The sequence below is a fragment of the Aquarana catesbeiana genome, linkage group LG13 (genome assembly GCF_042186555.1).
Source record: "Aquarana catesbeiana isolate 2022-GZ linkage group LG13, ASM4218655v1, whole genome shotgun sequence".
Taxonomy (NCBI): domain Eukaryota; kingdom Metazoa; phylum Chordata; class Amphibia; order Anura; family Ranidae; genus Aquarana; species Aquarana catesbeiana.
The window spans coordinates 164830677-164840753 of NC_133336.1; the positions used below are offsets into that span (position 1 = coordinate 164830677).

A 10077-nucleotide genomic window follows, 5' to 3' on the forward strand; every position below is an offset into this window, starting at 1 on the left:
CCAAAGTCAAGAGGGTTGAGCGTGCCGTAAGAGATCGCCTACGGCCACATCACCCTGAAAGCGCCCGATCTCGTCTGATCTCGGAGGCTAAGCAGGGTCGGGCCTGGTTAGTACCTGGATGGGAGACCGCCTGGGAATACCAGGTGCCGTAGGCTTCTTTTTTTCTTGGATTTCTGGACTTGCCCTGTTTTTTTTCCTCGTTTCCCATCTTGGCGCCGCCAAAGTCAAGAGGGTTGAGCGTGCCGTAAGAGATCGCCTACGGCCACATCACCCTGAAAGCGCCCGATCTCGTCTGATCTCGGAGGCTAAGCAGGGTCGGGCCTGGTTAGTACCTGGATGGGAGACCGCCTGGGAATACCAGGTGCCGTAGGCTTCTTTTTTTTGGGGGAGTTCTGGACTTGCCCTGTTTTTTTTCCTCGTTTCCCATCTTGGCGCCGCCAAGGTCAAGAGGGTTGAGCGTGCCGTTAGAGATCGCCTACGGCCACATCACCCTGAAAGCGCCCGATCTCGTCTGATCTCGGAGGCTAAGCAGGGTCGGGCCTGGTTAGTACCTGGATGGGAGACCGCCTGGGAATACCAGGTGCCGTAGGCTTCTTTTTTTGGGGGGCGTTCTGGACTTGCCCTGTTTTTTTTCCTCGTTTCCCATCTTGGCGCCGCCAAGGTCAAGAGGGTTGAGCGTGCCGTTAGAGATCGCCTACGGCCACATCACCCTGAAAGCGCCCGATCTCGTCTGATCTCGGAGGCTAAGCAGGGTCGGGCCTGGTTAGTACCTGGATGGGAGACCGCCTGGGAATACCAGGTGCCGTAGGCTTCTTTTTTTCTTGGATTTCTGGACTTGCCCTGTTTTTTTTCCTCGTTTCCCATCTTGGCGCCGCCAAAGTCAAGAGGGTTGAGCGTGCCGTAAGAGATCGCCTACGGCCACATCACCCTGAAAGCGCCCGATCTCGTCTGATCTCGGAGGCTAAGCAGGGTCGGGCCTGGTTAGTACCTGGATGGGAGACCGCCTGGGAATACCAGGTGCCGTAGGCTTCTTTTTTTTGGGGGAGTTCTGGACTTGCCCTGTTTTTTTTCCTCGTTTCCCATCTTGGTGCCGCCAAAGTCAAGAGGGTTGAGCGTGCCGTAAGAGATCGCCTACGGCCACATCACCCTGAAAGCGCCCGATCTCGTCTGATCTCGGAGGCTAAGCAGGGTCGGGCCTGGTTAGTACCTGGATGGGAGACCGCCTGGGAATACCAGGTGCCGTAGGCTTCTTTTTTTCTTGGATTTCTGGACTTGCCCTGTTTTTTTTCCTCGTTTCCCATCTTGGCGCCGCCAAAGTCAAGAGGGTTGAGCGTGCCGTAAGAGATCACCTACGGCCACATCACCCTGAAAGCGCCCGATCTCGTCTGATCTCGGAGGCTAAGCAGGGTCGGGCCTGGTTAGTACCTGGATGGGAGACCGCCTGGGAATACCAGGTGCCGTAGGCTTCTTTTTTTTGGGGGAGTTCTGGACTTGCCCTGTTTTTTTTCCTCGTTTCCCATCTTGGCGCCGCCAAGGTCAAGAGGGTTGAGCGTGCCGTTAGAGATCGCCTACGGCCACATCACCCTGAAAGCGCCCGATCTCGTCTGATCTCGGAGGCTAAGCAGGGTCGGGCCTGGTTAGTACCTGGATGGGAGACCGCCTGGGAATACCAGGTGCCGTAGGCTTCTTTTTTTGGGGGGCGTTCTGGACTTGCCCTGTTTTTTTTCCTCGTTTCCCATCTTGGCGCCGCCAAGGTCAAGAGGGTTGAGCGTGCCGTTAGAGATCGCCTACGGCCACATCACCCTGAAAGCGCCCGATCTCGTCTGATCTCGGAGGCTAAGCAGGGTCGGGCCTGGTTAGTACCTGGATGGGAGACCGCCTGGGAATACCAGGTGCCGTAGGCTTCTTTTTTTCTTGGATTTCTGGACTTGCCCTGTTTTTTTTCCTCGTTTCCCATCTTGGCGCCGCCAAAGTCAAGAGGGTTGAGCGTGCCGTAAGAGATCGCCTACGGCCACATCACCCTGAAAGCGCCCGATCTCGTCTGATCTCGGAGGCTAAGCAGGGTCGGGCCTGGTTAGTACCTGGATGGGAGACCGCCTGGGAATACCAGGTGCCGTAGGCTTCTTTTTTTTGGGGGAGTTCTGGACTTGCCCTGTTTTTTTTCCTCGTTTCCCATCTTGGTGCCGCCAAAGTCAAGAGGGTTGAGCGTGCCGTAAGAGATCGCCTACGGCCACATCACCCTGAAAGCGCCCGATCTCGTCTGATCTCGGAGGCTAAGCAGGGTCGGGCCTGGTTAGTACCTGGATGGGAGACCGCCTGGGAATACCAGGTGCCGTAGGCTTCTTTTTTTCTTGGATTTCTGGACTTGCCCTGTTTTTTTTCCTCGTTTCCCATCTTGGCGCCGCCAAAGTCAAGAGGGTTGAGCGTGCCGTAAGAGATCGCCTACGGCCACATCACCCTGAAAGCGCCCGATCTCGTCTGATCTCGGAGGCTAAGCAGGGTCGGGCCTGGTTAGTACCTGGATGGGAGACCGCCTGGGAATACCAGGTGCCGTAGGCTTCTTTTTTTTGGGGGAGTTCTGGACTTGCCCTGTTTTTTTTCCTCGTTTCCCATCTTGGCGCCGCCAAGGTCAAGAGGGTTGAGCGTGCCGTTAGAGATCGCCTACGGCCACATCACCCTGAAAGCGCCCGATCTCGTCTGATCTCGGAGGCTAAGCAGGGTCGGGCCTGGTTAGTACCTGGATGGGAGACCGCCTGGGAATACCAGGTGCCGTAGGCTTCTTTTTTTGGGGGGCGTTCTGGACTTGCCCTGTTTTTTTTCCTCGTTTCCCATCTTGGCGCCGCCAAGGTCAAGAGGGTTGAGCGTGCCGTTAGAGATCGCCTACGGCCACATCACCCTGAAAGCGCCCGATCTCGTCTGATCTCGGAGGCTAAGCAGGGTCGGGCCTGGTTAGTACCTGGATGGGAGACCGCCTGGGAATACCAGGTGCCGTAGGCTTCTTTTTTTCTTGGATTTCTGGACTTGCCCTGTTTTTTTTCCTCGTTTCCCATCTTGGCGCCGCCAAAGTCAAGAGGGTTGAGCGTGCCGTAAGAGATCGCCTACGGCCACATCACCCTGAAAGCGCCCGATCTCGTCTGATCTCGGAGGCTAAGCAGGGTCGGGCCTGGTTAGTACCTGGATGGGAGACCGCCTGGGAATACCAGGTGCCGTCGGCTTCTTTTTTTTGGGGGAGTTCTGGACTTGCCCTGTTTTTTTTCCTCGTTTCCCATCTTGGCGCCGCCAAGGTCAAGAGGGTTGAGCGTGCCGTTAGAGATCGCCTACGGCCACATCACCCTGAAAGCGCCCGATCTCGTCTGATCTCGGAGGCTAAGCAGGGTCGGGCCTGGTTAGTACCTGGATGGGAGACCGCCTGGGAATACCAGGTGCCGTAGGCTTCTTTTTTTGGGGGGCGTTCTGGACTTGCCCTGTTTTTTTTCCTCGTTTCCCATCTTGGCGCCGCCAAGGTCAAGAGGGTTGAGCGTGCCGTTAGAGATCGCCTACGGCCACATCACCCTGAAAGCGCCCGATCTCGTCTGATCTCGGAGGCTAAGCAGGGTCGGGCCTGGTTAGTACCTGGATGGGAGACCGCCTGGGAATACCAGGTGCCGTAGGCTTCTTTTTTTCTTGGATTTCTGGACTTGCCCTGTTTTTTTTCCTCGTTTCCCATCTTGGCGCCGCCAAAGTCAAGAGGGTTGAGCGTGCCGTAAGAGATCGCCTACGGCCACATCACCCTGAAAGCGCCCGATCTCGTCTGATCTCGGAGGCTAAGCAGGGTCGGGCCTGGTTAGTACCTGGATGGGAGACCGCCTGGGAATACCAGGTGCCGTAGGCTTCTTTTTTTCTTGGAGTTCTGGACTTGCCCTGTTTTTTTCCTCGTTTCCCATCTTGGTGCCGCCAAAGTCAAGAGGGTTGAGCGTGCCGTAAGAGATCGCCTACGGCCACATCACCCTGAAAGCGCCCGATCTCGTCTGATCTCGGAGGCTAAGCAGGGTCGGGCCTGGTTAGTACCTGGATGGGAGACCGCCTGGGAATACCAGGTGCCGTAGGCTTCTTTTTTTCTTGGATTTCTGGACTTGCCCTGTTTTTTTTCCTCGTTTCCCATCTTGGCGCCGCCAAAGTCAAGAGGGTTGAGCGTGCCGTAAGAGATCGCCTACGGCCACATCACCCTGAAAGCGCCCGATCTCGTCTGATCTCGGAGGCTAAGCAGGGTCGGGCCTGGTTAGTACCTGGATGGGAGACCGCCTGGGAATACCAGGTGCCGTAGGCTTCTTTTTTTTGGGGAGTTCTGGACTTGCCCTGTTTTTTTTCCTCGTTTCCCATCTTGGCGCCGCCAAGGTCAAGAGGGTTGAGCGTGCCGTTAGAGATCGCCTACGGCCACATCACCCTGAAAGCGCCCGATCTCGTCTGATCTCGGAGGCTAAGCAGGGTCGGGCCTGGTTAGTACCTGGATGGGAGACCGCCTGGGAATACCAGGTGCCGTAGGCTTCTTTTTTTCTTGGATTTCTGGACTTGCCCTGTTTTTTTTCCTCGTTTCCCATCTTGGCGCCGCCAAAGTCAAGAGGGTTGAGCGTGCCGTAAGAGATCGCCTACGGCCACATCACCCTGAAAGCGCCCGATCTCGTCTGATCTCGGAGGCTAAGCAGGGTCGGGCCTGGTTAGTACCTGGATGGGAGACCGCCTGGGAATACCAGGTGCCGTAGGCTTCTTTTTTTTGGGGGAGTTCTGGACTTGCCCTGTTTTTTTTCCTCGTTTCCCATCTTGGCGCCGCCAAGGTCAAGAGGGTTGAGCGTGCCGTTAGAGATCGCCTACGGCCACATCACCCTGAAAGCGCCCGATCTCGTCTGATCTCGGAGGCTAAGCAGGGTCGGGCCTGGTTAGTACCTGGATGGGAGACCGCCTGGGAATACCAGGTGCCGTAGGCTTCTTTTTTTGGGGGGCGTTCTGGACTTGCCCTGTTTTTTTTCCTCGTTTCCCATCTTGGCGCCGCCAAGGTCAAGAGGGTTGAGCGTGCCGTTAGAGATCGCCTACGGCCACATCACCCTGAAAGCGCCCGATCTCGTCTGATCTCGGAGGCTAAGCAGGGTCGGGCCTGGTTAGTACCTGGATGGGAGACCGCCTGGGAATACCAGGTGCCGTAGGCTTCTTTTTTTCTTGGATTTCTGGACTTGCCCTGTTTTTTTTCCTCGTTTCCCATCTTGGCGCCGCCAAAGTCAAGAGGGTTGAGCGTGCCGTAAGAGATCGCCTACGGCCACATCACCCTGAAAGCGCCCGATCTCGTCTGATCTCGGAGGCTAAGCAGGGTCGGGCCTGGTTAGTACCTGGATGGGAGACCGCCTGGGAATACCAGGTGCCGTAGGCTTCTTTTTTTCTTGGAGTTCTGGACTTGCCCTGTTTTTTTCCTCGTTTCCCATCTTGGTGCCGCCAAAGTCAAGAGGGTTGAGCGTGCCGTAAGAGATCGCCTACGGCCACATCACCCTGAAAGCGCCCGATCTCGTCTGATCTCGGAGGCTAAGCAGGGTCGGGCCTGGTTAGTACCTGGATGGGAGACCGCCTGGGAATACCAGGTGCCGTAGGCTTCTTTTTTTCTTGGATTTCTGGACTTGCCCTGTTTTTTTTCCTCGTTTCCCATCTTGGCGCCGCCAAAGTCAAGAGGGTTGAGCGTGCCGTAAGAGATCGCCTACGGCCACATCACCCTGAAAGCGCCCGATCTCGTCTGATCTCGGAGGCTAAGCAGGGTCGGGCCTGGTTAGTACCTGGATGGGAGACCGCCTGGGAATACCAGGTGCCGTAGGCTTCTTTTTTTTGGGGGAGTTCTGGACTTGCCCTGTTTTTTTTCCTCGTTTCCCATCTTGGCGCCGCCAAGGTCAAGAGGGTTGAGCGTGCCGTTAGAGATCGCCTACGGCCACATCACCCTGAAAGCGCCCGATCTCGTCTGATCTCGGAGGCTAAGCAGGGTCGGGCCTGGTTAGTACCTGGATGGGAGACCGCCTGGGAATACCAGGTGCCGTAGGCTTCTTTTTTTGGGGGGCGTTCTGGACTTGCCCTGTTTTTTTTCCTCGTTTCCCATCTTGGCGCCGCCAAGGTCAAGAGGGTTGAGCGTGCCGTTAGAGATCGCCTACGGCCACATCACCCTGAAAGCGCCCGATCTCGTCTGATCTCGGAGGCTAAGCAGGGTCGGGCCTGGTTAGTACCTGGATGGGAGACCGCCTGGGAATACCAGGTGCCGTAGGCTTCTTTTTTTCTTGGATTTCTGGACTTGCCCTGTTTTTTTTCCTCGTTTCCCATCTTGGCGCCGCCAAAGTCAAGAGGGTTGAGCGTGCCGTAAGAGATCGCCTACGGCCACATCACCCTGAAAGCGCCCGATCTCGTCTGATCTCGGAGGCTAAGCAGGGTCGGGCCTGGTTATGTACCTGGATGGGAGACCGCCTGGGAATACCAGGTGCCGTAGGCTTCTTTTTTTTGGGGAGTTCTGGACTTGCCCTGTTTTTTTTCCTCGTTTCCCATCTTGGCGCCGCCAAGGTCAAGAGGGTTGAGCGTGCCGTTAGAGATCGCCTACGGCCACATCACCCTGAAAGCGCCCGATCTCGTCTGATCTCGGAGGCTAAGCAGGGTCGGGCCTGGTTAGTACCTGGATGGGAGACCGCCTGGGAATACCAGGTGCCGTAGGCTTCTTTTTTTGGGGGGCGTTCTGGACTTGCCCTGTTTTTTTTCCTCGTTTCCCATCTTGGCGCCGCCAAGGTCAAGAGGGTTGAGCGTGCCGTTAGAGATCGCCTACGGCCACATCACCCTGAAAGCGCCCGATCTCGTCTGATCTCGGAGGCTAAGCAGGGTCGGGCCTGGTTAGTACCTGGATGGGAGACCGCCTGGGAATACCAGGTGCCGTAGGCTTCTTTTTTTCTTGGATTTCTGGACTTGCCCTGTTTTTTTTCCTCGTTTCCCATCTTGGCGCCGCCAAAGTCAAGAGGGTTGAGCGTGCCGTAAGAGATCGCCTACGGCCACATCACCCTGAAAGCGCCCGATCTCGTCTGATCTCGGAGGCTAAGCAGGGTCGGGCCTGGTTAGTACCTGGATGGGAGACCGCCTGGGAATACCAGGTGCCGTAGGCTTCTTTTTTTCTTGGAGTTCTGGACTTGCCCTGTTTTTTTCCTCGTTTCCCATCTTGGTGCCGCCAAAGTCAAGAGGGTTGAGCGTGCCGTAAGAGATCGCCTACGGCCACATCACCCTGAAAGCGCCCGATCTCGTCTGATCTCGGAGGCTAAGCAGGGTCGGGCCTGGTTAGTACCTGGATGGGAGACCGCCTGGGAATACCAGGTGCCGTAGGCTTCTTTTTTTCTTGGATTTCTGGACTTGCCCTGTTTTTTTTCCTCGTTTCCCATCTTGGCGCCGCCAAAGTCAAGAGGGTTGAGCGTGCCGTAAGAGATCGCCTACGGCCACATCACCCTGAAAGCGCCCGATCTCGTCTGATCTCGGAGGCTAAGCAGGGTCGGGCCTGGTTAGTACCTGGATGGGAGACCGCCTGGGAATACCAGGTGCCGTAGGCTTCTTTTTTTTGGGGGAGTTCTGGACTTGCCCTGTTTTTTTTCCTCGTTTCCCATCTTGGCGCCGCCAAGGTCAAGAGGGTTGAGCGTGCCGTTAGAGATCGCCTACGGCCACATCACCCTGAAAGCGCCCGATCTCGTCTGATCTCGGAGGCTAAGCAGGGTCGGGCCTGGTTAGTACCTGGATGGGAGACCGCCTGGGAATACCAGGTGCCGTAGGCTTCTTTTTTTGGGGGGCGTTCTGGACTTGCCCTGTTTTTTTTCCTCGTTTCCCATCTTGGCGCCGCCAAGGTCAAGAGGGTTGAGCGTGCCGTTAGAGATCGCCTACGGCCACATCACCCTGAAAGCGCCCGATCTCGTCTGATCTCGGAGGCTAAGCAGGGTCGGGCCTGGTTAGTACCTGGATGGGAGACCGCCTGGGAATACCAGGTGCCGTAGGCTTCTTTTTTTCTTGGATTTCTGGACTTGCCCTGTTTTTTTTCCTCGTTTCCCATCTTGGCGCCGCCAAAGTCAAGAGGGTTGAGCGTGCCGTAAGAGATCGCCTACGGCCACATCACCCTGAAAGCGCCCGATCTCGTCTGATCTCGGAGGCTAAGCAGGGTCGGGCCTGGTTAGTACCTGGATGGGAGACCGCCTGGGAATACCAGGTGCCGTAGGCTTCTTTTTTTCTTGGATTTCTGGACTTGCCCTGTTTTTTTTCCTCGTTTCCCATCTTGGCGCCGCCAAAGTCAAGAGGGTTGAGCGTGCCGTAAGAGATCGCCTACGGCCACATCACCCTGAAAGCGCCCGATCTCGTCTGATCTCGGAGGCTAAGCAGGGTCGGGCCTGGTTAGTACCTGGATGGGAGACCGCCTGGGAATACCAGGTGCCGTAGGCTTCTTTTTTTTGGGGGAGTTCTGGACTTGCCCTGTTTTTTTTCCTCGTTTCCCATCTTGGCGCCGCCAAGGTCAAGAGGGTTGAGCGTGCCGTTAGAGATCGCCTACGGCCACATCACCCTGAAAGCGCCCGATCTCGTCTGATCTCGGAGGCTAAGCAGGGTCGGGCCTGGTTAGTACCTGGATGGGAGACCGCCTGGGAATACCAGGTGCCGTAGGCTTCTTTTTTTGGGGGGCGTTCTGGACTTGCCCTGTTTTTTTTCCTCGTTTCCCATCTTGGCGCCGCCAAGGTCAAGAGGGTTGAGCGTGCCGTTAGAGATTGCCTACGGCCACATCACCCTGAAAGCGCCCGATCTCGTCTGATCTCGGAGGCTAAGCAGGGTCGGGCCTGGTTAGTACCTGGATGGGAGACCGCCTGGGAATACCAGGTGCCGTAGGCTTCTTTTTTTCTTGGATTTCTGGACTTGCCCTGTTTTTTTTCCTCGTTTCCCATCTTGGCGCCGCCAAAGTCAAGAGGGTTGAGCGTGCCGTAAGAGATCGCCTACGGCCACATCACCCTGAAAGCGCCCGATCTCGTCTGATCTCGGAGGCTAAGCAGGGTCGGGCCTGGTTAGTACCTGGATGGGAGACCGCCTGGGAATACCAGGTGCCGTAGGCTTCTTTTTTTGGGGGGCGTTCTGGACTTGCCCTGTTTTTTTTCCTCGTTTCCCATCTTGGCGCCGCCAAGGTCAAGAGGGTTGAGCGTGCCGTTAGAGATCGCCTACGGCCACATCACCCTGAAAGCGCCCGATCTCGTCTGATCTCGGAGGCTAAGCAGGGTCGGGCCTGGTTAGTACCTGGATGGGAGACCGCCTGGGAATACCAGGTGCCGTAGGCTTCTTTTTTTCTTGGATTTCTGGACTTGCCCTGTTTTTTTTCCTCGTTTCCCATCTTGGCGCCGCCAAAGTCAAGAGGGTTGAGCGTGCCGTAAGAGATCGCCTACGGCCACATCACCCTGAAAGCGCCCGATCTCGTCTGATCTCGGAGGCTAAGCAGGGTCGGGCCTGGTTAGTACCTGGATGGGAGACCGCCTGGGAATACCAGGTGCCGTAGGCTTCTTTTTTTTGGGGGAGTTCTGGACTTGCCCTGTTTTTTTTCCTCGTTTCCCATCTTGGCGCCGCCAAGGTCAAGAGGGTTGAGCGTGCCGTAAGAGATCGCCTACGGCCACATCACCCTGAAAGCGCCCGATCTCGTCTGATCTCGGAGGCTAAGCAGGGTCGGGCCTGGTTAGTACCTGGATGGGAGACCGCCTGGGAATACCAGGTGCCGTAGGCTTCTTTTTTTCTTGGATTTCTGGACTTGCCCTGTTTTTTTTCCTCGTTTCCCATCTTGGCGCCGCCAAAGTCAAGAGGGTTGAGCGTGCCGTAAGAGATCGCCTACGGCCACATCACCCTGAAAGCGCCCGATCTCGTCTGATCTCGGAGGCTAAGCAGGGTCGGGCCTGGTTAGTACCTGGATGGGAGACCACCTGGGAATACCAGGTGCCGTAGGCTTCTCTTTTTCTTGGAGTTCTGGACTTGCCCTGTTTTTTTCCTCGTTTCCCATCTTGGTGCCGCCAAAGTCAAGAGGGTTGAGCGTGCCGTAAG

General features: G+C 56.4%; 46 non-coding genes across 46 annotated transcripts; all 46 read left to right on the forward strand.

Moving 5' to 3' along the window:
• The first annotated feature begins 36 nt into the window (after positions 1-36).
• Positions 37-155, forward strand: LOC141119054 (5S ribosomal RNA). The gene has a single exon (XR_012238407.1). It is a non-coding gene; the product is annotated as a 5S ribosomal RNA (ribosomal RNA).
• Positions 156-254: 99 nt separating this feature from the next.
• LOC141119055 (5S ribosomal RNA) lies at positions 255-373 on the forward strand. Its single transcript, XR_012238408.1, has one exon. It is a non-coding gene; the product is annotated as a 5S ribosomal RNA (ribosomal RNA).
• Positions 374-473: 100 nt separating this feature from the next.
• On the forward strand, positions 474-592 carry LOC141119056 (5S ribosomal RNA). Its single transcript, XR_012238409.1, has one exon. It is a non-coding gene; the product is annotated as a 5S ribosomal RNA (ribosomal RNA).
• A 100-nt stretch (positions 593-692) lies between these two features.
• Positions 693-811, forward strand: LOC141119057 (5S ribosomal RNA). The gene has a single exon (XR_012238410.1). It is a non-coding gene; the product is annotated as a 5S ribosomal RNA (ribosomal RNA).
• A 99-nt stretch (positions 812-910) lies between these two features.
• LOC141119058 (5S ribosomal RNA) lies at positions 911-1029 on the forward strand. Its single transcript, XR_012238411.1, has one exon. It is a non-coding gene; the product is annotated as a 5S ribosomal RNA (ribosomal RNA).
• A 100-nt stretch (positions 1030-1129) lies between these two features.
• LOC141119059 (5S ribosomal RNA) lies at positions 1130-1248 on the forward strand. Its single transcript, XR_012238412.1, has one exon. It is a non-coding gene; the product is annotated as a 5S ribosomal RNA (ribosomal RNA).
• A 99-nt stretch (positions 1249-1347) lies between these two features.
• LOC141120147 (5S ribosomal RNA) lies at positions 1348-1466 on the forward strand. The gene has a single exon (XR_012239474.1). It is a non-coding gene; the product is annotated as a 5S ribosomal RNA (ribosomal RNA).
• Positions 1467-1566: 100 nt separating this feature from the next.
• LOC141119061 (5S ribosomal RNA) lies at positions 1567-1685 on the forward strand. Its single transcript, XR_012238414.1, has one exon. It is a non-coding gene; the product is annotated as a 5S ribosomal RNA (ribosomal RNA).
• A 100-nt stretch (positions 1686-1785) lies between these two features.
• LOC141119062 (5S ribosomal RNA) lies at positions 1786-1904 on the forward strand. The gene has a single exon (XR_012238415.1). It is a non-coding gene; the product is annotated as a 5S ribosomal RNA (ribosomal RNA).
• Positions 1905-2003: 99 nt separating this feature from the next.
• LOC141119063 (5S ribosomal RNA) lies at positions 2004-2122 on the forward strand. The gene has a single exon (XR_012238416.1). It is a non-coding gene; the product is annotated as a 5S ribosomal RNA (ribosomal RNA).
• Positions 2123-2222: 100 nt separating this feature from the next.
• LOC141119064 (5S ribosomal RNA) lies at positions 2223-2341 on the forward strand. The gene has a single exon (XR_012238417.1). It is a non-coding gene; the product is annotated as a 5S ribosomal RNA (ribosomal RNA).
• A 99-nt stretch (positions 2342-2440) lies between these two features.
• Positions 2441-2559, forward strand: LOC141119065 (5S ribosomal RNA). Its single transcript, XR_012238418.1, has one exon. It is a non-coding gene; the product is annotated as a 5S ribosomal RNA (ribosomal RNA).
• A 100-nt stretch (positions 2560-2659) lies between these two features.
• Positions 2660-2778, forward strand: LOC141119067 (5S ribosomal RNA). The gene has a single exon (XR_012238419.1). It is a non-coding gene; the product is annotated as a 5S ribosomal RNA (ribosomal RNA).
• Positions 2779-2878: 100 nt separating this feature from the next.
• Positions 2879-2997, forward strand: LOC141119068 (5S ribosomal RNA). Its single transcript, XR_012238420.1, has one exon. It is a non-coding gene; the product is annotated as a 5S ribosomal RNA (ribosomal RNA).
• Positions 2998-3096: 99 nt separating this feature from the next.
• On the forward strand, positions 3097-3215 carry LOC141120196 (5S ribosomal RNA). Its single transcript, XR_012239522.1, has one exon. It is a non-coding gene; the product is annotated as a 5S ribosomal RNA (ribosomal RNA).
• A 100-nt stretch (positions 3216-3315) lies between these two features.
• On the forward strand, positions 3316-3434 carry LOC141119069 (5S ribosomal RNA). The gene has a single exon (XR_012238421.1). It is a non-coding gene; the product is annotated as a 5S ribosomal RNA (ribosomal RNA).
• A 100-nt stretch (positions 3435-3534) lies between these two features.
• On the forward strand, positions 3535-3653 carry LOC141119070 (5S ribosomal RNA). The gene has a single exon (XR_012238422.1). It is a non-coding gene; the product is annotated as a 5S ribosomal RNA (ribosomal RNA).
• Positions 3654-3752: 99 nt separating this feature from the next.
• On the forward strand, positions 3753-3871 carry LOC141119071 (5S ribosomal RNA). The gene has a single exon (XR_012238423.1). It is a non-coding gene; the product is annotated as a 5S ribosomal RNA (ribosomal RNA).
• A 98-nt stretch (positions 3872-3969) lies between these two features.
• LOC141119073 (5S ribosomal RNA) lies at positions 3970-4088 on the forward strand. The gene has a single exon (XR_012238425.1). It is a non-coding gene; the product is annotated as a 5S ribosomal RNA (ribosomal RNA).
• Positions 4089-4187: 99 nt separating this feature from the next.
• On the forward strand, positions 4188-4306 carry LOC141119074 (5S ribosomal RNA). Its single transcript, XR_012238426.1, has one exon. It is a non-coding gene; the product is annotated as a 5S ribosomal RNA (ribosomal RNA).
• A 99-nt stretch (positions 4307-4405) lies between these two features.
• LOC141119075 (5S ribosomal RNA) lies at positions 4406-4524 on the forward strand. The gene has a single exon (XR_012238427.1). It is a non-coding gene; the product is annotated as a 5S ribosomal RNA (ribosomal RNA).
• A 99-nt stretch (positions 4525-4623) lies between these two features.
• On the forward strand, positions 4624-4742 carry LOC141119076 (5S ribosomal RNA). Its single transcript, XR_012238428.1, has one exon. It is a non-coding gene; the product is annotated as a 5S ribosomal RNA (ribosomal RNA).
• Positions 4743-4842: 100 nt separating this feature from the next.
• On the forward strand, positions 4843-4961 carry LOC141119077 (5S ribosomal RNA). Its single transcript, XR_012238429.1, has one exon. It is a non-coding gene; the product is annotated as a 5S ribosomal RNA (ribosomal RNA).
• A 100-nt stretch (positions 4962-5061) lies between these two features.
• On the forward strand, positions 5062-5180 carry LOC141119078 (5S ribosomal RNA). Its single transcript, XR_012238430.1, has one exon. It is a non-coding gene; the product is annotated as a 5S ribosomal RNA (ribosomal RNA).
• Positions 5181-5279: 99 nt separating this feature from the next.
• On the forward strand, positions 5280-5398 carry LOC141119079 (5S ribosomal RNA). Its single transcript, XR_012238431.1, has one exon. It is a non-coding gene; the product is annotated as a 5S ribosomal RNA (ribosomal RNA).
• Positions 5399-5496: 98 nt separating this feature from the next.
• LOC141119080 (5S ribosomal RNA) lies at positions 5497-5615 on the forward strand. The gene has a single exon (XR_012238432.1). It is a non-coding gene; the product is annotated as a 5S ribosomal RNA (ribosomal RNA).
• Positions 5616-5714: 99 nt separating this feature from the next.
• On the forward strand, positions 5715-5833 carry LOC141119081 (5S ribosomal RNA). Its single transcript, XR_012238433.1, has one exon. It is a non-coding gene; the product is annotated as a 5S ribosomal RNA (ribosomal RNA).
• A 100-nt stretch (positions 5834-5933) lies between these two features.
• On the forward strand, positions 5934-6052 carry LOC141119083 (5S ribosomal RNA). Its single transcript, XR_012238434.1, has one exon. It is a non-coding gene; the product is annotated as a 5S ribosomal RNA (ribosomal RNA).
• Positions 6053-6152: 100 nt separating this feature from the next.
• LOC141119085 (5S ribosomal RNA) lies at positions 6153-6271 on the forward strand. The gene has a single exon (XR_012238436.1). It is a non-coding gene; the product is annotated as a 5S ribosomal RNA (ribosomal RNA).
• A 99-nt stretch (positions 6272-6370) lies between these two features.
• Positions 6371-6490, forward strand: LOC141120348 (5S ribosomal RNA). Its single transcript, XR_012239671.1, has one exon. It is a non-coding gene; the product is annotated as a 5S ribosomal RNA (ribosomal RNA).
• A 99-nt stretch (positions 6491-6589) lies between these two features.
• On the forward strand, positions 6590-6708 carry LOC141119086 (5S ribosomal RNA). The gene has a single exon (XR_012238437.1). It is a non-coding gene; the product is annotated as a 5S ribosomal RNA (ribosomal RNA).
• A 100-nt stretch (positions 6709-6808) lies between these two features.
• LOC141119087 (5S ribosomal RNA) lies at positions 6809-6927 on the forward strand. Its single transcript, XR_012238439.1, has one exon. It is a non-coding gene; the product is annotated as a 5S ribosomal RNA (ribosomal RNA).
• A 99-nt stretch (positions 6928-7026) lies between these two features.
• On the forward strand, positions 7027-7145 carry LOC141119088 (5S ribosomal RNA). The gene has a single exon (XR_012238440.1). It is a non-coding gene; the product is annotated as a 5S ribosomal RNA (ribosomal RNA).
• Positions 7146-7243: 98 nt separating this feature from the next.
• Positions 7244-7362, forward strand: LOC141119089 (5S ribosomal RNA). Its single transcript, XR_012238441.1, has one exon. It is a non-coding gene; the product is annotated as a 5S ribosomal RNA (ribosomal RNA).
• A 99-nt stretch (positions 7363-7461) lies between these two features.
• On the forward strand, positions 7462-7580 carry LOC141119090 (5S ribosomal RNA). Its single transcript, XR_012238442.1, has one exon. It is a non-coding gene; the product is annotated as a 5S ribosomal RNA (ribosomal RNA).
• A 100-nt stretch (positions 7581-7680) lies between these two features.
• LOC141119091 (5S ribosomal RNA) lies at positions 7681-7799 on the forward strand. Its single transcript, XR_012238443.1, has one exon. It is a non-coding gene; the product is annotated as a 5S ribosomal RNA (ribosomal RNA).
• Positions 7800-7899: 100 nt separating this feature from the next.
• On the forward strand, positions 7900-8018 carry LOC141119092 (5S ribosomal RNA). The gene has a single exon (XR_012238444.1). It is a non-coding gene; the product is annotated as a 5S ribosomal RNA (ribosomal RNA).
• A 99-nt stretch (positions 8019-8117) lies between these two features.
• Positions 8118-8236, forward strand: LOC141119094 (5S ribosomal RNA). The gene has a single exon (XR_012238445.1). It is a non-coding gene; the product is annotated as a 5S ribosomal RNA (ribosomal RNA).
• A 99-nt stretch (positions 8237-8335) lies between these two features.
• Positions 8336-8454, forward strand: LOC141119095 (5S ribosomal RNA). The gene has a single exon (XR_012238446.1). It is a non-coding gene; the product is annotated as a 5S ribosomal RNA (ribosomal RNA).
• Positions 8455-8554: 100 nt separating this feature from the next.
• Positions 8555-8673, forward strand: LOC141119097 (5S ribosomal RNA). Its single transcript, XR_012238448.1, has one exon. It is a non-coding gene; the product is annotated as a 5S ribosomal RNA (ribosomal RNA).
• Positions 8674-8773: 100 nt separating this feature from the next.
• Positions 8774-8892, forward strand: LOC141119098 (5S ribosomal RNA). The gene has a single exon (XR_012238450.1). It is a non-coding gene; the product is annotated as a 5S ribosomal RNA (ribosomal RNA).
• A 99-nt stretch (positions 8893-8991) lies between these two features.
• Positions 8992-9110, forward strand: LOC141119099 (5S ribosomal RNA). Its single transcript, XR_012238451.1, has one exon. It is a non-coding gene; the product is annotated as a 5S ribosomal RNA (ribosomal RNA).
• A 100-nt stretch (positions 9111-9210) lies between these two features.
• On the forward strand, positions 9211-9329 carry LOC141119100 (5S ribosomal RNA). The gene has a single exon (XR_012238452.1). It is a non-coding gene; the product is annotated as a 5S ribosomal RNA (ribosomal RNA).
• A 99-nt stretch (positions 9330-9428) lies between these two features.
• On the forward strand, positions 9429-9547 carry LOC141119101 (5S ribosomal RNA). The gene has a single exon (XR_012238453.1). It is a non-coding gene; the product is annotated as a 5S ribosomal RNA (ribosomal RNA).
• Positions 9548-9647: 100 nt separating this feature from the next.
• LOC141119102 (5S ribosomal RNA) lies at positions 9648-9766 on the forward strand. The gene has a single exon (XR_012238454.1). It is a non-coding gene; the product is annotated as a 5S ribosomal RNA (ribosomal RNA).
• Positions 9767-9865: 99 nt separating this feature from the next.
• LOC141117972 (5S ribosomal RNA) lies at positions 9866-9984 on the forward strand. The gene has a single exon (XR_012237362.1). It is a non-coding gene; the product is annotated as a 5S ribosomal RNA (ribosomal RNA).
• The last annotated feature ends 93 nt before the right edge of the window (positions 9985-10077 follow it).